General features: G+C 38.6%; 1 protein-coding gene across 2 annotated transcripts in view; it reads right to left on the bottom strand.

Moving 5' to 3' along the window:
* The window catches only part of FGF12 (fibroblast growth factor 12), a 506,216-nt gene that overhangs the window by 333,785 nt on the left and 146,375 nt on the right, over positions 1–26,056 (bottom strand). The window contains exon 1 of one of the 2 annotated variants that reach the window (XM_014567918.2): positions 507–611. The exons of the other annotated variant lie outside the window; for it this stretch is intronic. The gene's annotated coding sequence lies outside the window, so the exon portion shown is untranslated. Of the gene's footprint in view, positions 1–506; positions 612–26,056 lie in introns of those variants that run through there. 2 annotated transcript variants of the gene reach the window in all.

The following is a 26,056-nucleotide window of genomic DNA, read 5'->3' as shown; positions in this document are numbered from 1 at the left end:
CAGTGCGAAACGTACCCTCTGTCGACGGCCAGATGTCTACTTTTCAGACAAAGCAAGAAAAAGAAAAGATACCTGCCTTGCCAGCCACCTGTTCAAAAGTCCCCTCTCCTGTCGAACGCACCAGCAACTTCTCAAGAGGAGACTGAGCAACTCCAAGTCGCACGCCGCCCTCGCAAGTCACAAGGAGAGAGCCGCGAGGAAGTGCGAAAGCAGGTCACTGTAAGCACCCCTCGGAAAGAGACCCGCAGGTTCCAGCTCAGGCGATGGGTGACAGCGAAAGCGTTCTATAAAACGCGGATGACTTCAGGGATTTAAGAGGAAAAAAAAAATCCAAAGACAGAACCGGCGGCGGGGCCATTATCTCGCCCCAGAAAGGAAAAGCCTTCCTTCCTTCACTTACAGAGCTGAATAGAGGAGGGGAAAGGGGGAGGCAGAGAGGGGGCCAGGAGGAGGGAAGCGGGGTGGGCATCTGCACGTTTAGGGCTAAGGAAAGAACATTTTCTCACCACTTAGGCTGTTGCTGGACCTCAGGTTCCTTCCACAGAGACACTGCAGCATATGCACTCCTTTCTTCAAAGAAAGCTCAAGAATCTTCATGGAGAAGCGCGTGGTGGGGTCCGTCAACTCCCCGCCCACCTCTGCTAATTGTCCAACCAAAAGGCGGCCTGCCGTCTTGGGAAGTCGTGTCCCGAATCCATGGTGCGCGCGTCCCGGGCGCAGAGCAGTTTGCACGTCGGCCGGGCCCGGGCCAGGGCCGGGCAGGAGCGCGGGGGGCGCAGGGCCGGGGCAGGGCGATGGGGTGGATGTGCCGCCCGGCTGGGCAGCCCCGCGAGGGAGCCGGAGGCGCGGCCCCACCCCTGCGGGCTCGACCGCGATACTTTGGGACTTCCCGAAGGTGGCGGCCCGGCTGCGGGCGGGAGGGTGAGCGCACCGGCTACGCGGAGGACGTCATCGTGGGCTGGAGCCCCTTTCCAGGTGCCTGTGCCCGGAGGGGCGACGGCGGGGTCCCTGCGGGCCCTGGGCTTCTGGCCTGAGGGTTTGGGGCAACCCCCTCAGCTCCTATTCTCCGCGTCGGGCGGTGAGCACAGGAGCCAGCCCGCCTCAGTGCCCCCGCTGTGCGGGGCTACGGGGCGCAGAGAGGGGCTCCCGGGGCCCGGCAGGCAGCGCTCCCGCGGGCTGCGCGCGGGCCGAGGGCGACTCCGGCGTGGGAATCCGGCGGAAGGGAAGCGCCCGCAGGAAGGGCTGGACCCTGGAGGCTGCCGAGCGTCAGAAGCGACTCCCGGGAACTGGGGGGTGGGGAGGCGGGGATGTGGAATTAAGAAAGCTCTTGGGTACGGCGCAGACAGGGAAGGTGTGCCTAAGCGTGGGCGGGGCGCTGAGGTGGGAATCTGGACACCTGGATTTTATGATCGGGGCTCTGTGACCTTGGGTAAGTCACATACCACTCTGAGCGTCACTTTTCTCGTCTGTAAATCAGGGCGGGGAAGAGGGTGCAGAATAGAGACGTGGCAGCTGCTTGTTTGTCCCCGTGCCTCCCAGTCTTCTGGAAAAGCTTAGCACAGGTGCTATGGGAAGACAGGTGCATGGTGGGGTAAGGGAGACCAGAAGCGAAGGCTAGAGGTATAGAAGGAGAAGATGAGGCGGGAAATATGAAAACAGGCCCCCAAGAATGACCGATGAGCTTCCCTGTTAGTCCACAGGTCTCTTTTTTTTTTTTTTCCATCAGCAACTCCTTGGCTTCCTTTTTCTTTCTTTCTCTTTTTCTTTCTTTCCTTCTTTCCTGCCTCCTTCCTTCCTTCCTTCCCTCACTCCCTCCATCCTTCCCTCCTTCCTTCTTTCCTTTCCAGGAGCCATCAATACCCTTTTGGAGGTTTTATGAGTGAAGCATACAAAGAATGCTGGCAATGGGACCAGACTCCACCCTATCTGGAATTTCAAGAAAGGACTTAGAGGGCACAGCAATACAGCAAGAGGTTAAAAGCACCCATGCTAGAGACAAGCAGCCAAAGTGAAAATCCCTACTAGCTGTGTGACCTTGAACAAATCTCTTAACCTCTTTGTGCCTCAGTTTCCTTGTCCCTAAAGGACAGTTAATAATAGCATCCACCTTATTTATCCCTTGTTGAGTGATTAAAAAAACAAAAAAAAAACAAAAACAAAAACCTTGGTACACAATAAGTCCTGTAACAGTGTTAGCAGTTATTATTACTTATCCCTCCACCTGCAGAATTTTCCACTTTCCCATAAATGACAATTTCCATACCAGAGTCCACATTTCTGCTGGAACAGTTCGGGTGGCAGAGAACTCACCAGGTCCCCAGGTAGTTCACTGCACAAAACCTGTTAGATTTACACTGACACTGAGCCAAAAACTTACTATACCTTCTTTCTACCCCTCGTACCCAGGCCACCTGGCACTAGCTGGTTAGCTCTTCCCAGCAAGGGAATAAAAATGGTTCTCATCACCCCTTTTCTCTTTCTTTTCTCTAGGCTAATCCTTCACAGTTCCTGTGGGGTTCCCCGGAGCTTGAAGCTTAAGGTTGAAGTTGCCTGGAAAAATACTCTTTCAGAAGTCTCTTCCTTTTTCCTCTTAGAGGTGATGGAGGAAAGTCAGAACACCATGGGGGCCTCTTGAGCCCTCAGCCACCATTGGTTCCACATTCTCTTAACTCTTTCCATAACTGAGCTCCAGGCAAGGTCATTTGGGGTGGTTCCACGACTCAAGGAGGTATGTCCAGGCCTTCCTTCCAGTGGCCCCTTAGCCCCATTGTTCATGCGAACACCAAAGCTTTGTAGGCTCCATGGTCCTTGAAGAACTCTCTGAAGCCACCATACTGTCACCACTGGAGAGGTTCTGAGGCCCCAGGGCACACTGGGCTATGGCCTTTGTCTTCCCGGTCTCTGCGGGAATTAGTGAGAAACTTGGTTCATCTGGGGATTTTACCTATAGAAATTCCCCACGGATGGAGAGATAATTAGCAAAAGGAAAACATCCAAAAATAGTCCTTCCTGCTGCAGCAGAGGCAGAGAGCTTTCCGGCAGAGCTCTTCTGCCCTGGAACCCAATGCATGGAGCTGTTTTTTACTTTGAGAGAGATGCTATTCCTTGAAACGTAGCAAAGGAATAGGATGAGGCCCCAGTTCCCCAAGGAACTAGAGCAGAGCAAGCAGGTCCATGTATGATTCAAAACACACATGACCTCTGGCGCATCAATTTTCATATTTATAATACTTTCTGCCTCCCTGGCAAGGTTGTTGCAAGGATTCAGTGACTTGACACATGTGAAGAGCTTTGAAGACTGTAATTGTTTTCACAAGATAAGGTGCTATTATCAACTGCCTAACTGGGTTCTAGGCACTCCTTAGTGGTCTAACACAGGGGCCTTTTTATTTGATTTTAGGAAGGCTTTACCTGTGAATCTTCTGTCCCCTCAAGAGAACTATAAACCCTTAGAAAACAGCAGAAAAGCCAACACTGTCACAATTAATATTCACATGGCCTGCTGTCTTTAAGTGGCTGTCACAGTGATTCTAATGGTCAGGTGTATTCATCACAAAGAAAGTAGATCATCATAGTACTTGATAAAAGAACTGGGGGATCACATTTATAGATTTTTTTGGTTGTTATTGGACTATCAGATGAGTTCAGATTAAACCAAAGAGAGCACATAACATTTCGATGCCAAATATTTTCTTAATTACATATTATGGACATTTGATTAAAGTAGATATAAAAGGGAGTTAATCAATGGAATTGTATTACTCAGATTTAGTTTAAAAAACAAAGATTCTTAACGTTATCAGGACTTTGATGGACATGCTTGTTAAAGCAACTCCTAAGGTGACATCCAACTGCCTGAGATACGTTAGATGTAGTCTTCCTAAAGTATCTGAGACAGTACCTAAGGAGACTGCATTTTTTACACGCACCATAACATCCAAAAGCAAGACAAAACAAAACCAGCAGATAGTAGTAGCCAGGAGCACAATGGACAACAGGGAAATGGCATATGTTAGTTTAAGCAAAACTTTCCAATTTTCTGCTTTCTGCATATTATTACATAAGCCAAAATCACATTTTTACTGGCAACCATATTTTTAAATTTTAAACTGAAGATGCACTATTATATAATGACCAATTTTTAAATTACATTATCTGTCTCTAATTAAGATTCTTTTTTAAGTTAGACAGTCTTTCTGTTTTCTTATTGACCTTGGACCAACCCTAGCAAGTGACTCACCAGCATGATTTCAAAATGAAATCATTTATCACTTTCTGAGAGGGATTAGGGAACCTAGTAAACAATGGTAGGTGAACTTATTTAAATTTTTAGTATCTAAATTTTTCATTTTACGAAGAGTTATTTGCTCACAGTTTGTAGAAATTAATAATTGTATGAGGGAGCTTGGAGATTTTTAAGTGGTAATTTAACATATTTCCGTTCACGTTAAACATAGAAATCTGTTGACTCTTGGCATCAGCTGTGCAATTAATCAGTGTATTTATCTGTTTGGAAGCCTACATTGAATCAGTAATAGCATATTCAGGCCCAAAAACTTTTAATGGGTATATTAATGGCAAAATGTCTATTAAAAGAAAAGCAACTTTATTTCATAAAGAAACCAAACCAACATGTAAACTGAAAAATCAAAACCAGTTGGATAGCTAACATAGTATCTTTGTTCTATGTTATGTGTCTAGTCCACTGACTGCTAGGGTAAAAACTATGCCTGTATCTTGTTTCTTAGGAATACCATCAAATTCAGTTTTGATAGGTAACTATCAGAGACTGAATTTTGTATCTCCCTAACATTCATATGTTGAAATTCTAATCTCCAAGGTTTTGGGAATGGGGCCTTTGGGAAGCTTCACTCTCATGAATGGATTAGTGTCCTTATAAAAGAAAACCTAGAGAGCCCCGTCTCACCTTTCACCATGTGAAGACAGAGAAAATGGCCATCTACAAGCCAGGAAGTGAGCCCTCACCAAACACCAGTTCTGCAGGTAACTTGATCGTGGACTTCCCAGCCTCCAGAACTGGGAGAAATAAATGTTTATTGTTTAAGCCACTCAATCTCTGGTACTTTTGTTATAGCAGCCCAAACACACAAAGACAGCAACAAAATACATTGTATTAGATGTACCAAAAAAGTCACCAGCAGCAAGCTTACTTTATAATGACATATGGTCCCAATATGCTAAAATAACATTTACCCATTTTCCAAAAAGCAAACAGATGAATGTTTGTTTGTTTATTTGTTTTGGTTATCTTCTTCCTCAGTTTTTTTTTTAATTTACCATTTTTCTTTTATTTATTCTTCTCTAAACTTTTTATTTTGAAATAAATTTAGACATACAGATAAGATGCAAAATAATAGAGTTCATATATACTCTTAGCCCAACTTCTCTCAGTATTAACAACTCAAATAACCAGTGTGCAATTATCAAAATGAGAAAATTTACACTGGTACCATGCTGTCAAATAAACTGCAAACTTTAGTGAACCTTTACCATTTTTTTTCCCCCTCTAAGATCCTTTTTGTGTTTCAGGATCCGACTAGGATCTACCTTGCACTAAGTTGTGTCTCCTTAATCTCCTTTAATCCATGACAGTCCCCCAGTCTCTCCTTGTCTTTCAGGACTTTAAAACTTCTAGTAAACATTAGTCACATCTTTTGTGGACTGTCTGTCAGTCTGGGTTTGTCAGATGCTTTCTAATGATTAGTCTAAGGGTATTCCTTTTTCAGCAAGGACGCCACGGAAGTGATGCCGTATCCTTTTCAGTACATCATTATCAAGAGCTACGTGATGTCAACTAGTGAAATCAACATCAATTACTTGGTTAAGGTAGTGTCTGCTAGGTTTCTATACTGTCAAGATGCGTTTTATTTTCACCTATAGTTGATACATTTCTTGAGGAAGAAACTTTGAGGCCATGTTAATATCCTGTTTCCCCTCAGACTTGCATCCTCTGATTCTAGCATCCACTGGAGGGTCTTGCTTGCAGCAAGTACTATTGTGCTGTTTTCCTAATAGTGACTATATTCTCCTCATTCCTTCTGTTGTAATGGGGATTCTTCTGTAAGTGCTAGCCCCTTTCCCCCACTCATTTATGTATTCAATTATTTATTTACATCAGTATAGCCTCATGGACATTTATTCCATGGGTCATAAGGCAATGCTATCATTTTTTATTTTGGGGTTCAAATTGTTTCAGATTTAGCCATTGGGAGACCCTTCTGCTTGGTTCCAGCGTCCCTTTTTGAGCAGTTCCTTAATTTTCTGGCATCACAAAATATTCCAGGTTTATCTTTTATTTTTCCTGCCCCAGATCTGGAATCAACTAATTCTCCAATGAGTCTTAGTTCATTTTATTGGAAAATAGTATTTAGGAACCAAAATCTGGGTGCCAAGTGTGCTTATGGTTACTGGGATGTCAGTGATGCAACATTCTTTCAGTGGAGAGAGCTACAAAATATATGTATGTGTGCATGCAAACCCACACATACACATACATCATATTTTTTTCTATATCTCTTTCTCCCTGTAGATAGAGATATGCAGATATGTAGAAATATCTATGTATAGATGTATCTATATGTAGATATATAATAGGTATTTATAGATAGGTATAGATATGGACATATATAAAGATGCTAATACATGTATTTATGCTAATACATATATATATGTATGTATCTATATATATAGGTATCTATATATAGATGGCTAATACCTATGATTCCAATCCAATACCACAAATTTCATTTTAGTCTTTTTCCTTTCCTTATTTGTAACTTCTTTTTATGACAGTGAAAAATATTTTGTTATTTATAGTGTATTCACTTATTTATTCAATCCTCACAAACCCTTAAAATAGTTACAGAATTCTTAACCAATACTCCTGTGAGAAACAAGATTTATTACTAGAGTGCAGTATTGACACACATTTGTTTTTGTCTTTAGCCTTACAATGTACAGTCAAAATACTATTTTTGATTTGGTTTTTGATAGGTTTTTTCTTTTCTTCTCCATTCGCTTCAGTGTGGTTTAGGTATTCGCTTCTAATCCAGTTAGGTTCATCTGGTATTGCTTATCTTCCATACTGGTTGATTTTAATTCTTTAATTAAAATTAATTATATTTAAGTATTTTCTTATTTAAGTGTGTAAAACATGGAATGTTTCGATGGTTCCAAAAGTCAAAGCTATAAAAAGTACACTCTAGTGTTATACTCTCATCCCTCCTGCCCTGATCCCATTTCCCCTTCTTTCCACTCCTTTCCCACCAACCCCTAATAGGTAAGTGGTCTCTCTAATTTCTGGTTTATCTCCCCTAGGCTTCTTTTGCACAAAAGAGCACACATTCTCCTATGTAGTGGCATTTAGGTTACGTTCAATATTTTGTAATTACAAACAATATTGCAATAAATAAAATGCACATTATTTTCATATTGCTGGAGGTATGTCTTCAGGGTAGATTCTAGACATGAGAATGCCAAATGAAAAAGTAAGTATACAGGTAGTTTTATTAGCTATTTCCAGTTTCCCTTTGAAAGGTTTGTATGGCGGCGCTGTCTCCTCCCACCAGCGCACTGCAGCAGCCACCTCCTCCTGCCACGACAGGAGGGCTGATGCAGCTCACACAGGGGACACCCCTTGAGAGCCTGGCTCCAGTGGCCAGGATTGTGCTTCTCAGACCCATAGGACATTGCCTACTTAAGGCCACACATTCAAGAATGGAAGAGGTAGCTGATTTACCTAATATATGGTAACAAGCACAGAGAATTAAGCAAAATGAGGAGACAAGGAATATGTTTCTATTGTATTAAAAGAACAAGACAAACCTCAGAAAAAGAACTAAATAAAATGAAGATAAGCAATCTACTTGACAGATATACAAATGGCCAAAAGGCATATGAAAAGATGTTCAACATCACTAATTATTAGGGAAATGTAAATCGAAACCACAGTGAGATAACACCTCACACATGTTAAAATGGCTATCATTAAAAAGACAAGAAATAGCAGATATTGAAAAGGATGTGAAGAAAAGGGAGACATCATACATCATTGGTAGAATAGTAAATTGGTGCAGCCTCAGTAGAAAACAGTATGGAGATTCCTCAAAAAATTAAGAGTAAAACTACAGTGTGATGCAGCTATTCTGGTTCTAGTTCATTATCCAAAGAATATGAAAACACTAATTTGAAAAGATGTATGTATCCCTATGTTCATTGGCAGCATATTTACAACATTCAGGATATAGAAACAACCCAAGAGTCCAGCAATAGAAAAATGGATAAAGAAGCAATGTATATATACAATGGAATACTACTTAGCCATAAAAAAGAATGAAATCCTGCCATTTGCGACAACATGGATGAAACCTGAGGGCATTATGTAAGTGAAATAAATCAGATGGAGAAAGACAAGTGTGTATGGTTTCACTCATATGTGGAATCTAAAAAGAAACAAAAGAAAAGAACAAAGAACAAAACAAAAACATATTTATATACACAGAAGGGATTAGTGGTTATCAGAGGGCAACAGGGTTGGTGCTGGGTAAAATGGGTTAAGGGGGTCAAATGTACGGTGGCAAATCATTGTGATAGTTGTGATAGTGATCACTTTGTAATGTATACAATGTTGAATTATAATGCTGAACATCTGAAACATAATTTTTTGAAAAAGAGGGAAAAAAGACTTGTATGAATTTGGATTCCTACCAGCAATATGTGAGAGTGCCTATTTCCTCATAGCCTCACCAATAGAATGTATTGTCCTTCTTTTGTATTTTTATCAGTTTTATTGTAATATCATCTTAATTTGCAAGTTTCTAATTATGAGTGAGGTTGAATATTTTTTCACTTGAGAACTTTTATTTGGTGGGGGAGGACTGTCAGTTCATGTCACTTTCCTATTTTTCTATTGGGAAAAACCCACTTTTAAAAGACAATATTTGTTACCAGAGATGGCACTGAAATTTAATTAAACTATATTAAATTAAAATTTTTAAAAATCTTAAGATAGGACTTCAAAATAAGGTCATTGTCATTGGGAAAAGGTGTAAGGGTTCAAGATATCTTTTAACCCATTCAGTCATTTATGTACTCTCCCCACAATTATTTAGGAACTAAATCTAATGCCTTGCCCTAAAAAAGCTAGTAAAGGAAAAGAGATGTGTAAACCATAAGTAAAACCAGCTTTGCTGCACTAGTAGTGAGACAGGATGGAAGGGGGTAGGGCACAGCCATTCAAGGAATGACGGCAATTAACACCAAAATGGTGGAAGATTCAACTCCTAGTTGGCCTTGAGGATTAACATGGTGGTAGGTCTGACTTCTAGTAGACCCTGAGCTTCATTATATGCTCATTGTAACATATTAGTGTGATCAATAACATGCCTGCAGGCACCATAACAATCCCAAGGCTAACTGCAAAATGTCAAAGGGTGGGCAGTGGCCAGATTCCTGGGAACCCCAGCCCCTTCCCCAGGGTAGTTGGAATGGTCCGACCTGTAGGTGTGTGAAGCTACCAAGCCCATAAAAACTGACACCAAGCCTGGCCACCCTTTCTCGCTCCCTCCTCTTCGGAGACAGCCCACACTCTGTCTATGGAGTGTGTACCTACTTTTGCTTTAACCTGAGCACCCCACTCCCACACCTCTTTCCTTGCCTTTCTCTTGCCTTACACTGTATGCAGTGTGTATCCCTCTAAGTAAATCTACCTTTGCTAAACTGTGGCTCGCACTTGAATCCTTTCTTGCACGAAGTCAAGGACCCACACTTGGCGTGGCACGTCCCAGGAGCTCAACAGAGACCTAGAACACGGCCCTTCTCACACCTCACATCCGTTTTTCCTGCATCAGTAGCACTGCAGAGTTCAGTGAAGGTACAAGGAAGGGAGTGGTTCAGTCTGCCTTTTGAAAGTGGGAAGTAAGCTGTTAGTAAAAGCCTTAAATAGACTAAGAAACTTGAGCTGAACTGAAGAAGACGACTTTTACTTAAATATCCAGTGTCCAAAGCTTAATAAATGTTACCATCTTACTTTTTAGCCACACTTAATTGGTACTGCCTCCACTAAAGAACAAACTCTTCTTCTGAAAAGAACCAGCAACCAGGATTCACACTATATTTACCCCTAGTCCTGTCCTATGTTCCATCAGATCACTATTAGCTACAGGGCCATAATCTCACCATAGGTATATCTTGCCTTACCAGGTTCAAAAAACAGGCAAAGATGATAAAAAAAAACGCTCACCAAAGTGGGTATAGAGGGATCACATCTCAACATAATAAAAGCTATATATGACAAACCTACAGCCAGCATAGTACTCAACAGTGAAAAAGTCAAAAGCTTCCCACTAAAATCTGGGACAAGACAAGGCTGCCCACTATCACCACTCCTATTCAACATAGTCTTGGAAGTCCTAGCCACAGCAATCAGGCAAGACAAAGAAATAAAAGGGATCCAAATTGGAAAAGAAGAGGTAAAAGTGTCACTATATGCAGATGACATGATACTATACATAGAAAACCCTAAAAGGTCCACACAAAAACTACTAGAACTAATCAAGGAATTCAGCAAGGTAGCAGGTTACAAGATTAATGTACAAAAATCAGTTGCCTTTCTTTACACTAATGATGAATAAACAGGAAAAGAAAGTAAAGAAACAATCCCCTTTAAAATAGCACCAAAAGGAATAAAATACCTAGGAATAAATCTAACCAAGGAGGTGAAAGACTGTACATGGAGAACTATAAAACATTGATTAAGGAAATTAAAGAAGACTTTAAAAAAGTGGAAAGATATCCCATGCTCTTGGATTGGAAGAATCAATATTGTTAAAATGGTCACACTGCCCAAGGCAATCTACAGATTTAATGCAATCCCTATCAAATTACCCAGGACATATTTCACAGAACAAATCATAATAAAATTTATATGGAACCACAAAAGACCTAGAATTGCCAAAGCATTACTGAGGAAAAAGAAAGAGGCTGGAGGAATAACTCTCCCAGACTTCAGACAATACTATAGAGCAACAGTAATCAAGACAGCCTGGTATTGGTACAAAAACAGACATATAGACCAATGGAACAGAATAGAGAGCCCAGAAATGAACCCACAAACTTTTGGTCAACTAATCTTTGACAAAAGAGGCAAGAATATACAATGGAATAAAGACAGTCTCTTCAGCAAATGGTGTTGGGAAAACTGGACAGCAGCATGCAAATCAATGAAGCTAGAACACTTCCTTACACCATACACAAAAATAAACTCAAAATGGATCAAAGACTTAAACATAAGACAAGATACAATAAACCTCCTAGAAGGAAACATAGGCTAAACATTATCTCACATACATCTCAAAAATGTTCTTCTAGGGCAGTCTACCCAAGCAATAGAAATAAAAGCAAGAATAAACAAATGGGACCTAATGAAAATTACAACCTTCTGCACAGCAAAGGAAACCATAAGCAAAACAAAATGACAACCAACAGAATGGAAGAAAATTTTTGCAAAAGATAAAACTGACAAAAGCTTGATCTCCAGAATATATAAGCAGCTCACACAACTTAATAAGAAAAAAACAAACAACCCAATCCAAAAATGGGCAGAAGACCTAAACAAGCAGTTTTCCAAGGAAGAAATACAAATGATCAATAGGCACATGAAAAAATTCTCAATATCACTAATTATCAGAGAAATGCAAATCAAATTACAATGAGGTATCACCTCACACCAGCCAGAATGGCCATGATTCACAAGTCCACAAATGACAAATGATGGAGAGGCTGTGGAGAAAAGGGAACCCTCCTGCACTACTAGTCGAATGCAGTTTGGTACAGCCACTGTGGAAAACAGTATGGAGATCCCTCAAAAGACTAGGAATAGACTTACCATATGACCCAGTAATCCCACTGCTGTACATATAACCAGAAGGAACCCTACTTCAAAAAGACACCTGCAGCCCAATGTTCATAGCAGCACTATTCGCAATAGCCAAGACATGGAAATAGCCATTAAATGTCCATCAACAGATGACTAGATAAAGAAGTGGTATATTTATACCATGGAATGCTATTCAGCCTTAAAAACCGACAACATAATACCATTTGCAGCAACATGGATGTCCCTGCAGAATGTCATTCTAAGTGAAGTAAGCCAGAAAGAGAAAGAAAAATAACATATGAGATTGCTCATACGTGAAATCTAAAATAAATAAATAAATAAATAACAGAAACAGACTCATAGACATAGAATACAAACTTGTGGTTGCCAGTGGGGAGCAGGGTGGGAAGGGATAGACTGGGAGTTCAAAATTTGTAGATACTGACAGGAGCATGCAAAATAGATAAACAAGATTATACAGTATAGCGCAGGGAAATATATACAAGATCTTGTTGTAGCTCACAGAGAAAAAGGATGCGACAATGAATATATGTATGTTCATGTATAACTGAAAAATTGTGCTCTATACTGGAAATTGACACATTGTAAACTGACTATAACTCAATACAAAATGTAAAAAAAAAAAAGCAGGCAAAGAATACTGTTGTTACTTTTACATTACTTTCTGATCAAACTGCTTAGGTCAAGTTAATGAGTGAGGCCTCTATGCATATCCTCCAACCTTACACCCTTAGACTCTAATTTTCAAATAATTAATACTTCAGAATTTGCTGCTACAGTTGCACATTTTCCATTCTCTTCTAGTAGCACTTTAACAACTTGCTTTGAATAAATGCAGACCTTGCCATCTATAAGAAAATTTTAAAGGTGAGTTATCTGAGTCAAATAGAAGGAAAATGTTTCTAACTTATCATAGCCAAGTATGAGTTGTTTATTGTGAGAAATGAAGTCAATCAATCCACGATAGCTAATATTTATGAATTTCAAGGAAGCAACATTTGCTTATTAATCAAAACTCATGACAAAAATAGGGGTGCATTTCCAGGTGTTCTCACTCCTATCACCTGAACACTTATTTGATTCTAAATGTCCTGCATATTCTTTCAGATCTATCAAAAATGCCACAGTGCTCTCTCTGGGTAATTTGCTCTGATGTATCCCCCCTCTTTCCCAACTCAACAACCTCCTTTGAGCTCCCATAGCATACTATAGTTCCTCTACCACAGAATTTGTTTTCTTCTGCCTGCAAATATATATCTTCCCCAAGAGATTATGCGCCCCTTTACCTACAAATTTAAGCATATATATCTTTAATAGTTTATATCTTAGTACTCATAACATGTAGTAAATCATCTATTAAATATTTACAAAATAAAATTAATATTAAAGTTTAATATTAAATATTAATGCCTATTAACACTGATGAAATGAAATAAAATAGGAACTGTTATTGTGGATTTTCCATTTGGGGAAAATATTTGCAAATGTACACTAAATTTAAAAACTTACAAAGAATTTAAAGATATGAGCTATGCAGGAGACATAATTTACTTTTAAACATGTGAAAAGTCCTAAGGTTCATTCATAACAAGAGAACTACAGGGGAGGAAATCAAGATGGTGGAGTAGGAGGACACTGAGCTCATTCTTCTCATGAACATGTCAAAAACACATCTATATATGGAGCAATTCTCACTGAAGACACATTGGAGACTGGCAGAAAGACTCTTCTACAACCAAGGCTGTAAGAAAGATACACAGAGAGTAGGGTAGGAAGGAAAGAGAAGTCATCAGGATGGGCCCCCTGGCCCTAGGAGGGAAGACAGAAAAGGAGGGGGATATCATGCCTCAGAGATTATCCTTGGGGAGTGTAGGGTTTGAGCCACATATTAAGCACCCTAGCCCTAGGATCTGACACTGGGAAGATGAGTCCCATTAGCTGGTTTGAAAACCAGTGAGACTAACAGGAGGGCTGTAAGAAACCTAGATTTCACTCGTGAAGAGTGTGCACCTGCTTGTTTACTCCCAAGAACAAGGCAGAGGAAGCAGATTGAAACTGCCCAGGGTTCTGGCCAGTTTCCCACAACTGCCCCAGCATGTGTCCTGGTGTGTCTAGATCTGGCACAGCTCCCTGGTAGGGCAATGGCTGGCTGCCATTGCTGAGGAGAGGGAACACACCTGGGCAATGTAGCCCATTCAGGCTCAGCACTTCAGCCATTGCTGATGCTCCTGGAGACAGTGGATTGGATGCTGCCTGGAACCCTGACTGGTGTGCCAGGATCATGCCAGTGCCTGCCCTCACCCACACCGGGCACCTGATCTGGTCCCTCTAGGTCTGGCAAAACTTCCCTCTGAGCTGAAGGTGCCAATGCCAGAAAGGGAGAGAGTGCACACTTAGAGGGAATGGAGTTAGCTCAAACCCAACCCTCAGCGCTTCTGCTTCAGCACCTTGGGACCCACATCCATCCCTGATAGGACTGGGACAGCTCCTGCTCACAAGTGGCTCTGGCTTTAGTCCCTCCATTTCCAGCCCCACCTCCCACTAAGTAATAGGTGCAGCATACCCCAGGGAAGGCATAATCCATGCTCACTTCAGAGCCAGTTCTCCCACAAAAGGCATGGGGCACACACAGACTGCATAGGGATGCTCCCACACAAGAACATCCCTTCAAGACAGGGATAGGTGACTATTTCACCTAATTTCATAGAGACAGAGTAAGTTAAACAAAATAAGACAGAGGAGTTTGTTTCAAACAGAAGAACAAGGAAAAGTTCCTGAAAAAACAGCTAATAAAACAGAGATGAGTAATTTCCAGATAACGAGTTCAAGGCATTAATAGTAAGAATGCTCACTAAACTTGGGAAAAGAATAGATGAACACAGTGAGAATTTTAACAAGAAATTAGAAAATATAAAAAAGAAACAGTCAGAGCTGAAGAATACAATAGCCAAAATGGCAAAGCATACTAGAAGGAATTAATAGCAGATAAGGTGATACAGAAGAATGTATAAGTATCTGGAAGGTAGAATAATGGAAATCATCCAATCAGAACAGCAAAAAGAAAAACAAACAAAAAAGATGAGGACAGTGTAAGAGACCTCTGGGATAGTATCAAGCAAACTAACATTTGGGTCCCAGGAAGGAGAAGAGAGAGAGAAAAGGTCAAAAATGCATTTGATGATTTTGTGACTGAAAACTTCTCAAACCTGAAGAAAGAAACAGATATCCAGGTACAGGAAGCACATAGAGTCTGAAACTGTGATGAACCCAAACAGACCCACCACAGGAGATATCATAATTAAAATGGCAAAAGTTAAAGAGAGAATTCTAAAGGCAGCAAAAGGAAATGAAGAATCACATACAAGGGAATCCCCATGAGGCTATCAGAGAAATTTTGTAGCTGATAGAAACTTTTCAAGACAGAAAGGAGTGGCATGACATATTTTAAGTGCTGAAATGGGAAAACCTATCATCTAGGATACTCTACCCAACAAGGTAACAAGGTTATCATTCAGAATTGAAGGAGGGATAAAGAACTCAGACAAGCAAAAACTAAAAAGAATCAATCAGTATTAAGTTTCCCCCCCCAAAAATGTTAAATGGTCTTCTCTAAGTGGAAAAGAAAAGGCTACACCAAGAAGTAAGAATGTACAGGAAAGGAAGCCTACTATTAAAGGCAAATATAAAGTAAAGGCTGATAAGTCAACCACTTAAATAAGCTAGTATGAAGATTAAAAGGAAAAATTATAAAATCAATTATAACTACAATAAACAGGTAAGGGATAAAAATGAAGATATAAATTATGACATCAGAAACAAAACATGAGAAGGGAGTGAAAATATAGATCTTTTAGAATGTGTTTGAACTTAAGTGACAGTTTAAAACAAGTAGATATAGTTATAGGTCAACATATATGAACCCCATGGTACCTCAAATCAAAAACCTACAACACATACACAAAAACTAGAAAGAAAGAAACACAAGCATACCACTGAAGAACCACACGGAATAAACTAAAAGAAGAAAAGAACCGAGAAGAACTACAAAAACAACCAGAAAACAAGTAACAAAATGGCAATTAACATGTACCCCTCGATAATCACTTTAAACTAAATACTCCAATCAAAAGACATAGGGTGGATTATTGCACAAAAAACACAAAACTCATCAGTCTATGTGCTGCTTATAAGACTCCAGAGCTAAAGACACACACACAGATTGAAAGTGAGAGGATGGAAAAATATTTCATGCAAATAGAAATGACAAGAAAGCTAAGGTAACAATACTCATGTCAGACAAAGCAGACTTTAAAACAAAGTCTATAAAAGAAGGTAAAGAAGGACATTATGTAATAATAAAGGGATCAATACAAGAAGAGGCTATAACATTCATTGACATGCATCTAATATAGGAGTGTATTATATATATATACAAATAAAGTAAATATTAACAGACATAAAGGGAGAAATTCACAATAAAACAATAATAGTAGGAAACATTAACACCCCACTTACATCAATGGATGGGTTATCCAGACAGAAAATCATTAAGAAACAGTGGTCTTAAATGACATTAAACCAGTTGGACGTAATAGATAAATATGGGACATTCCATCCAAAAGCAGGAAAATACATATTCTTTTCAAGTGCACATGGAATGTTTTCCAGGATAAATGACATGACATATTTTCCACAAAACAAGTCTCAACAAATGTAAGAGGACAGAAATTATATCAAGATTTTTTTCTGACCATAATGGTATAAAACTAGAAACCAATTACATGAAGAAAATTGTCAAAAAATACAAACACATGGAAAATAAACAACATGCTACTAAAAAACCAATGGGTTTGGGTTAAGGAAGAAATCAAAGAGGAAATCAATTAATCTATGATAAAGGAGGCAAGCTTTTACAATGGGGGAAATGACAGTCTCTTCCATAAGCGGTGCTGTGGAAACTGGACACCTACATGTAAAAGAATGAAATTAGAACCTTTTCTTGCACTATATACAAAAATGAACTCAAAATGGATTAAAGACCTAAATATAAGAACAGAAACCATAAAACTCCTGGAAGAAAATATAGGCAGAACACTCTTTGACAAACACCATAGCAGTATTTTTTTTTATCTGTCTTCAATGAAGCAAAAGCAAAAATAAACAAATGGGACCTAAGTAAAGACAAAAACTGTAAGTTATCAATTTTATGTTGAATCTAAAACACTGGAGCAAATGAATGAATATTATAAAACAGAAACAGAGTTATACACATAGAGAATGAAAAGGAAGTAGGAACTCTCATGTTCTTGGTAAAGGTACACATTGAATGCCTTGATGGATGGCAAGTTGTCTCTACCTTCAAAATGTAAAAAACTTCTCCCATGTACCTTTGCTAGATATGAATTTCCAAATATAGTTGCACAGGGAACGATTAGTGAAGATTGCACAAAGTATCAATACAGTATTGTTGATAATGCTATTTAATGCTAATGAGACTGATCTAGCAATAAGGAACTAGTTCAATTTTGGCACATCTCTACAAAAGAGTATTTTGCAATTTAAAAAAATGTAGTAACTCTGTACTGAAATGAGTAGAAGTCTTGGATTTATTACTATAGTTAACAATCATATAAAAGAATATTAGAGTACACTACAATTTGTGTGACTGAGAAGGAAAGAACATGCATACATTTATGTTTATAAATTCATAGACTCTGAAAGGGTACACAGGAAACTGACATCAGGTATAGTCTGGAGAGGCATTAGGATGCTTGGTGGAAAGCTCAGTGGGTAAGACTTGCGCTTTCAAATCACTGGACCTGGGTTTACTTCTCAACCCTGACATTTAATAGCTGACATTGCTTCTCCAAACTTCAATTTTTCTCATTTGCACAATGCAGTGGGTATTAATAACTACTTACCAGGACTGTTGTCAGAATGTAATGAAATCAGTGTTTCAATATAGAGCCTGCCAGATAGTGAGTGATCAATAAATGGTGGTAATGATAATACAGGTAGTGGTGGGTGTTCTTCTGACATGGATAACTTTGGGGAAACTCTTCTGTTAATAATCCTTTTCATACTTAAAAACATAGTCAACAATAGTAACATCAATCATCTGTTATGTGAGATTATTTTTATAACTTCTCTCCTACATGTATATAAATAATTAAATAAATTTTTTTCTTTAAGGGAAGAATCTTAGAAAATTGGAGTTTTAGAAGAAAGCTTTTGAGGATTTTTGCTGCATCAAAACTATAAGAAGTGATTGTTAATGGATATAATATCTCTTTGGGGGCTGAGACAAATATTCTGGAATCAGATAGTGATGACGGTTGCACAGCCTTGTGAATATACAAAACCCACTCAACTGTACACTTTAAAAGGGTGAATTTATAATATCTGAATTATATCTCAATTTTTTGAAATTCTGTAAGAAAAATAATTGGGCCTCAGCAAGATGGTGTATAGCTAAAAAATTAATTAAGTGGTGATCTTCTTTTCCTTTTTCTCTTTCCACTTTAGTCTCCTTTCCCATTTGGATGGACGTCCACTCTAGGTCCTACAGATTATAGTTGCCAAACTCTAAGGTGGCATCATAGGAAGCGCTTTGGCCTTCAGAGCTGTATGTTCCTGAATTCAAATCCCAGTGTTACCAATTTGTGTGTGTTCAAGGACAAATTTTTTAACTTCTCTGAGCTTCATTTTTCTCATTTGTAAAGTAAGCCTAATGACCCGCTTTACAGAGTTGCGGCAACAAAGTATGGGGGAAAAAAATAGAAAAGGAAATACTTAATGCAGAGTTTAGCACTTACAGACTCCCCACAAGTAAGAGTTTCTTGTCTCTTTTTCCCCAGGATCTTCAATTGATTAACAAGAACTAGTACATTTTTAAGAGAGTCTTTAATTATTAACTCATTTTAAACCAGGACACGGTATAAATCACTTTCTGGCCATCCTTGTATTTAAAATTTATAATATGTAAATGCAAATGCAAATTTGTTTCTTAAAGATGGATTCTAAAACTTTAAGGTTATTAGCAATGTTTTAGATCCTTATATTTGGAAAGAAAAGAAAATGAAGATAAAATTTGGAAAATCAGCCCCTCTTCCATTTTCTACCACATGCCTGATGCCATCACTCACACCTCCAGCTGAGGTATATAAGTAGCTTCTGCTTCGGAGGAGGTGTTAGCATGATGCCCGCTTATTCCGAGAGTGTTTTTTTGTTTGTTTTTTACTTGGAGGTTTTTTTTTTTTTTAATTGAAGTATAGTCAGTTATAATGTGTCAGTCTCTGGTGTACAGCAGAATGTCCCAGTCATCCCTATACATACATACATACATTCATTTTCAAATCCTTTTATTAATTATTGTTAATCCAAGGTATTATCTAGACAGTCAGCATTAGGGCTACATTCTGGAATGATTAGCAAGCACCAAGATCAAGGATTAGTTAATCGGTTCAACTATCAAAAAGACCAACATTGATGGTGAAAAAACAGCCTGCACTAGGATTTCAATTATGTTTTAAAAATATATACACTTGAGGGAAACGTCTTAAAAGCATACACACAAAAATATAACAGTGGCTGTTTCCCAGTGGTTATTGTGGTGGTTAGTGGCACCTAAGTGGAAGGAGTAGCGTACAGCTGTTCAGAGCATGAATTCTGGAATTGAACTTCCCAGGTTTACTCCTGCTTTACCACTTCCCGTCTGAGGAGCTTGTGTAAGTCACTTGTCTCTACCATCAGTTTCTATTTACATAAAATGGGGGCAGCACTGCATCACAGGGCGAGGTTTAACTGAGATAATGTATGTAAAGCAGGGGGCCGGGGCCTGCAGAACACCAAGACACTCAACAGAAAACATTACCAGCGATTGCTACTCCTGCATTTTCGTATTTTTAAATTTCCTACAATTAAAGTTGAATACTGTTAAAATCAGAAATAAATATGACTTGTTTTAAAAGATCTTTTTATTTTTTGTAAGCAATATTTTAAAAACTTATAAAAATGTCAAGTATTCCTGAGGTTAACAGCATCAAAAAATAGTTCTTTCATGGTCTCGGTGATTCATCCTTAGACTCTGGTGAGAGACACAAAATGTCTGTAAACATGCTATTATTATTCACAGTTCTTTTGAAGTCAAATGTAGAAATTTTCTGGAAAAGCATAAGCTATGAGTTGGTTGGAATTTCCTGATTCCCTGCACAGACTTCTAGAGATTGAAATACCACTTCTAGGAAGTGGCTTTAGTAATATCCCTACGGCAGCTCCCAAACTCTCGTTTTGAAAAGTGTACCGATTCACAGCTTCATTACATAACGCCTACCTGTGCTTCCAGCCCCTCAAATGGCATTTTTAAAAATGAAAATAGCATGTAATTTTATTCCTGGGGTTCCAGGATCAATGATTACAAGCTTGGGGAAAATGAGAGACCAGCTAACTATTCAGTTATTCTAAGAAAAAAACTGAGATGGGTAACTTCCAGAGTATGTTCTCTAATCCCCAAACTTTTGCTGTATTTCCAGTGGCAGTAGTGGTATTTCATGATGAATAAGCCTCAGAATTACCATGAAAGGGAATAAATTTTGGATTTATTTATTGGGAATGTGTGTGTTTGAGGTGAGGAAATGTATATAAAACATATGCCCAACTAATTATGATAAAAGGCATGATGTGATAAGTGCCTTAGCTTTTCCTGATTCCTCTAACTCGATTAACCTCCACCCATCACTTTAGACACTATAGCACTATGTGCATCTCTCCTTTTTTGCAACCATCACAGTTACAGTTGTATGATTATTTGGCTGAATTTTCAATAGTACTTTGGTTCTCTTATAATGCTATCAGACATAAGGGCAGTAAATAATACAAATCAGAGATATCTGTGAATTAGTTCCATGCTAAGAAATATGCACCAGAGAGCCCCAAAGAGGGACAGCTAACCATGATAGGGAAAGGTTCTTGGTGAAGGTGACACTGCACTCAATTTCTGAAGGATGGATATGTGTTCACTAGAAGAAAGAAGATAGGATATTCAGGCAGGGGGAACAGCATGAGCAAAGGCTTACACATGTGAAACAGCAGGCCTCAAGGACTTACTGTGAATGACACACTCACACACACACACATTTACCTTTAATTTTTCAATTAATTTTCTTAAACTAATTAGAATCAAATTATTTTGAAGAGAATAAGAGCAAAAATAAAGAATTTACTGTTTCTTGTGGGGTTTGCTTATTTATTTCTTTTTTCTTTCAGGAAGCAGTTTTTGCATTTTCAAAGCAAATTTGTTTGGGGACATCAAAGCCTGGTCATATTTACGTGGCATGACACTTAGCAAGCTACAAGCACAATCTGAAATTGCTTTCTCTAACCCTCTTTCTCCCACACATCTTTATAAGGAAACAAATGATAGAAATATCTCTCTTCAACAGGCATTTCATCTGACATCATTATCTTACTCAAAGGAAAATATCCCCACTTTTGCAGTTGTTTGGGGAAAGAAATTTAAAACGGTATGTGCTCAGGAATACAAAGTCCTTTTGATAAAACACTGTTGAATATTTCACTCCCTGCTTCAAAAGCTTTTAATGATTTCTTTACAGCCCTAAGCAGAATTTCCAACTTCTTTAGCTTGGCAGTCAAGAACCAGCACAATCTTCATCTAGCTTTCTGACCATAGTTTCTATAATATCCCATCACTCATAATTACTTCAGGTCCACAATCCCACATCTAAAATATCTGCGGCTAGGTGTGTATCATAATTCAGATTTGGGGGCAAAATGTGGTATTTTAAAAAAGTAATACAATTAATGTATAAATATTAGCAAAATCTCTGTTTGTTGGAGCAGCACTTAGAATCAAAAACATTGATTATATTACTGCAGCAAAATCTACAAATATTCTCAGAAGTGTAATAAAGACTATAAATAGCCTCATGTCAATTCAGGTCAGGTTGTGCCACCAAATACGTTTGCTGCAAACTGAAGAAAAAAATAATGATCTTCCGAGCTCCTTAGATTTAGAAACTATAGGTAATGGATTGTGAGCCTCTATATGCTTTACTTGTTCATAGACCTTTGAACTTTTGAGCCTTTATTAATTTTCTTTCCTTAGCCAAAGAGGTCCTCTGCATTTCTTTCAGTTTATTCAATTCCATAAAGGGCCAGTCCAAATGTCAACTCTTCCATGGAGTCTGAAGTCAGAAGCACCATCCTTCCTTTGTTTGCATGTTTATTTCTTCCTCTAGGCTAGAAGTTCCTTAAGGAACAGTCCTGTGTCTGCTTTGCCTTTGCATACTGTGATTCCTGCAGTGTATTTTCCTCAAAAGGATAAATAAATTGAACGAAGCAAGCCTACCCAAAACAAAAATATTGACAAAGCAAGCCAAAATACTGTCATAGCTCCATTTTTCTTTATAAATGTAGACTTTTGCAAAGTGATTGTTCTTTCTTTGCTTGTTTATTTTAACTAGTCGAACACTTTCTAGCAAGGCTAAGAAAAATCAGAAGCAGTTTAGGTACTACTTTTCACCCCAGGTCAACACTCTGAGTAGACTTCAAAGAAACCAATTTTAGGTTAGCACAGTGCTCAGAAAGTTCAAGTTAAAAAATTAACTTTCTCATATATCGTACTCTTTATTCTTTTATAATTATTTAACTGTATTTGGATTATTTCCAGAGCAGGTTTTAACCTCTTTAGTGAATCAGAAATGTATCCTTTTATTTTATATTCTTTGCAGAAAATTTCAGATTTGCTGAATATATTAATGTATGACTAAATAATAATGATTATGAGTAAGAGTAAATCATTCTTGTATTAAATAAAATTAAATAGAACTACTTTTCTAATATTGGAGATTAGAGAACACATCTCCAAATAGAAACAGCAGCCTATTATTTTAAGTTTGAGGGGACACAATGTGGTTCCTTTGAGTCTTAGCCTAACTTTTACCTTATGCTGTTTATGATCTTCTATTCTATTTCTATAATTTAGCTGATGGCCATATGACATGATATTTTGACTCCTTGTGTAACGAAATAATTATTAGGATATTTAAAAAGCAAACAAACAAGAAATGAATAAGAAGTTTCCTATAATGTTAATAAGAAGAGAAGGAGCATATTGGATGTATTTTGGCTACAAGGGTTGAAGAGTAACCCTAAATAATTCCTAGATCACAAGATTAATAAACCAAATATGGGTTTTCCACATTTGGTATTATTCCTCATGTTACTGAATGCAAGTTCACGTGCCCCATGCACTGTGAGGCCAAAAAAACCGAAACGTCGGAGTTCGAAGCAGAGGAAGGTTTACGGTAGGACCAAGCAAGGAGAATGAGGAGCTCTTGCTCAAAAAACCTGAACCCTCCAATGGTTTTCAGGGAGAAGTTTTTATAGGCAAAATTTGGGGTGAGGGCTGCAGAGTGTGACTTTCTTCTAATTGGCTGGTGGTGAGGTGACAGTGCGATGCTCCAGGAATCTTGTGCTCAGCCTGAACTTACCATCCTCCACCTGGGTGAGGGCCTTAGTTACTGCAGAAGACCTCAAAGATATCGTTAAATACATCCCTTGAGGAGGAGGCAGGACCCTGCCCCAAGAATGCACTATTGTTTCTTGACTGCTCCTCCTTTATTTCTGCATTCCCTCACTTCCCTGATTAGCAACTGTTTGAATCTGCACTTTGGAACTAAAGGAAGTTCAGGTAGGCTGAATGAAGCCTATTTCCTACAAACAAGAAAGAGTACATGGAAAGGATTTGTAGCTGGGGGAGCCCCACAGGGTCCTGCTCTGTTTCACTCACATGGACTATTGGTCCAAATTTTATAGTACTGAATAACACCTGTCTAGCCATTCACCCACCCACCCACCCATCTATCAATCATTCATTTAAACATCCATAAAGGAAAACATTCTATATAAAATTTTAATTCCGTACTTAGGGGGATGGTTCAACTAAAGGAGAAAATGTCCTTTGTATTGGTCAGAGCACCTTGGTGAATTAGAAATGTACTGAGGGGGCAGAGAGGAGTTTGGGAGTGAGGGTGAAGAAAGTGGAGTTAATCTGCATAACAAAGTAAGAGGAACTTAGAGTTCCTGGGTCATCAGGAAGGGACTGTCGAAAGCTGGGAAACATGGTAGGTGGCTGGAGTCTCAGGGGTAGAAATAGCCAAGAAATTTTTTAGAACAGGGATGGCCAAACAATCTCTACACTGAATTAATTTGGCAGAATTCATTTCGGAGCCAGGGTGGCTATAAAAATTTAACCCCACCTTGAAATTTTGCATAAACTCAGTGGTGTGGATGGGAGATACTGAACTCTCCGTAATTCATAGAATGGGGATCAAACCAATCTTATCTAGGTCTTAATTGGTACAGTGACTTTAGCTCTATATCTGAGATACATAAACAGACACACGCACACATTTACATAAAGCAACTGCATCTGGAGTTCATTTATCCCATAACCTCCAATATCTGCAACATAGACACAAACCTGAAAACAAGATGCAAAAGAGACAGAAGGGGAAGGAAAGACATCTAAGTATGCAAAAACACTGTCATTAAACTGTAACACAAAATGTTGTATATTTTATTTGTAGGAGTACACTGCTGCAACATTTATTTACTTTACAAAATTCCGTTTACTTTTACAAAAATTCTGTTTACTTTTTTCCGTAACTCTACATAGTTATTTCACCACACTCAATAGTCTAGTTTAGGGGTTTATAAACTACAGCCCAGAAACCAAATCTGGCTCATTGCTTATTTTTTTTAAATAAAGTTTTATTGCATCACAGCCATATCTATTCATTGTGTGTTGTCTGTGGCTGTTGCATGCTACATCTGCAGAGTTGACTGACCATGACAGAGACTGTATGGTCCACAAATAAAATATTTACTCTCTGGCTGTTGACAGAAAAGTTTGCTGACTTCTGGTCTAGCAGGGAAAAAAAAAAAAGAAAATTGAAAGAGATTTTTTAAAAGTGAGAAATAAGAATTTTAAGGAGAAAAAGTAAATGAAAAAACAAACTAATAAATATCAGATCCCCCAAAAGTCACTACAATAAAGGCCATTTGGTGTAAGGATAGATAGTGTCAGATACTTTAACAAGTCTCTGAGAGGAACTGTGTATTTTTACAGTACAATACAATTATTATTAGTAATGATGATGCTGAGAAATCAAGGTTGAAAGATATATTCAGAATCTCCTACGAAATGAGACTTGAAAAATACATCTTAAAAAACAATAAGAAATGAGTTTTTTGCCTTTTTAATTTTTTCAGAAGAGAATTTATACTAAAAGGAGCAAGCTTTGATATCTGGAAAATTTACTCATGCAAATTACCTTTTTTTTTCTGAGAATCTTACTTTAAATCTTTTATTTATTTATTATTGTATTGTTTATCATTTTATTTTGGAGGAGAATTAGTCTTATTTATTTTTTGAGAAGGTACTGGGGATTGAACCCAGGACCTCATACATGCTAAAATGTGCTCTACCACTTAGCTATACCCTCCTCCCTTGAGAATTTTACTTTAAATTTAAACCATCTCAGTATTAAATATCTCCAAAAGAGCCACTGAACACATATCAAAACACATGGGAATCTTCTCCTGATAAGGTTGAATTCACAGTTTATTGTTATCTTTTTCTTTCTTTCTTGTTTTTCATGGAAGCAAAGTGTGGATCTCACATTTCTTTTATTATATTAAAGTATTATAAAAGAATCAATACAGTATAGTTAAGGGAACTGATTCTGGAGCCAGACTTCTTGGACTCACATCCCTGTTGGCAAACACTTACTAGTTGTGTGATCTTGGGCACAAAACTGGGGGTGGGGAGGACATTTGGGGATATGAAACTAGCCGACCTCTGCAGGCTGTTTCAGTCTATGAGTCAGTATACCTAGGTAAGAGCTAGGCATCTATTTCTGGGGCCATCATCACAACTACCTTGTCAGGTCTTTGACTTTTCCTGCTCCTGGGGGCTGGAGGGAAAGTCAGATGAGGTAGCTTGCAGGGAACGTGAATCCTCAGTGAGCAGGTACAAAGACTCACACTAGATCAACTGAAGCACGTCTGAAGGAAATAACACCCTCCGTCCCTGCGCAATGGAGAGGACCCCACAAA

Source organism: Camelus ferus, chromosome 1 (genome assembly GCF_009834535.1).
Source record: "Camelus ferus isolate YT-003-E chromosome 1, BCGSAC_Cfer_1.0, whole genome shotgun sequence".
Taxonomy (NCBI): Eukaryota; Metazoa; Chordata; class Mammalia; order Artiodactyla; family Camelidae; genus Camelus; species Camelus ferus.
Note: the sequence above shows the minus strand (reverse complement) of the source record. Positions and strands in the feature narration are given on the sequence as shown.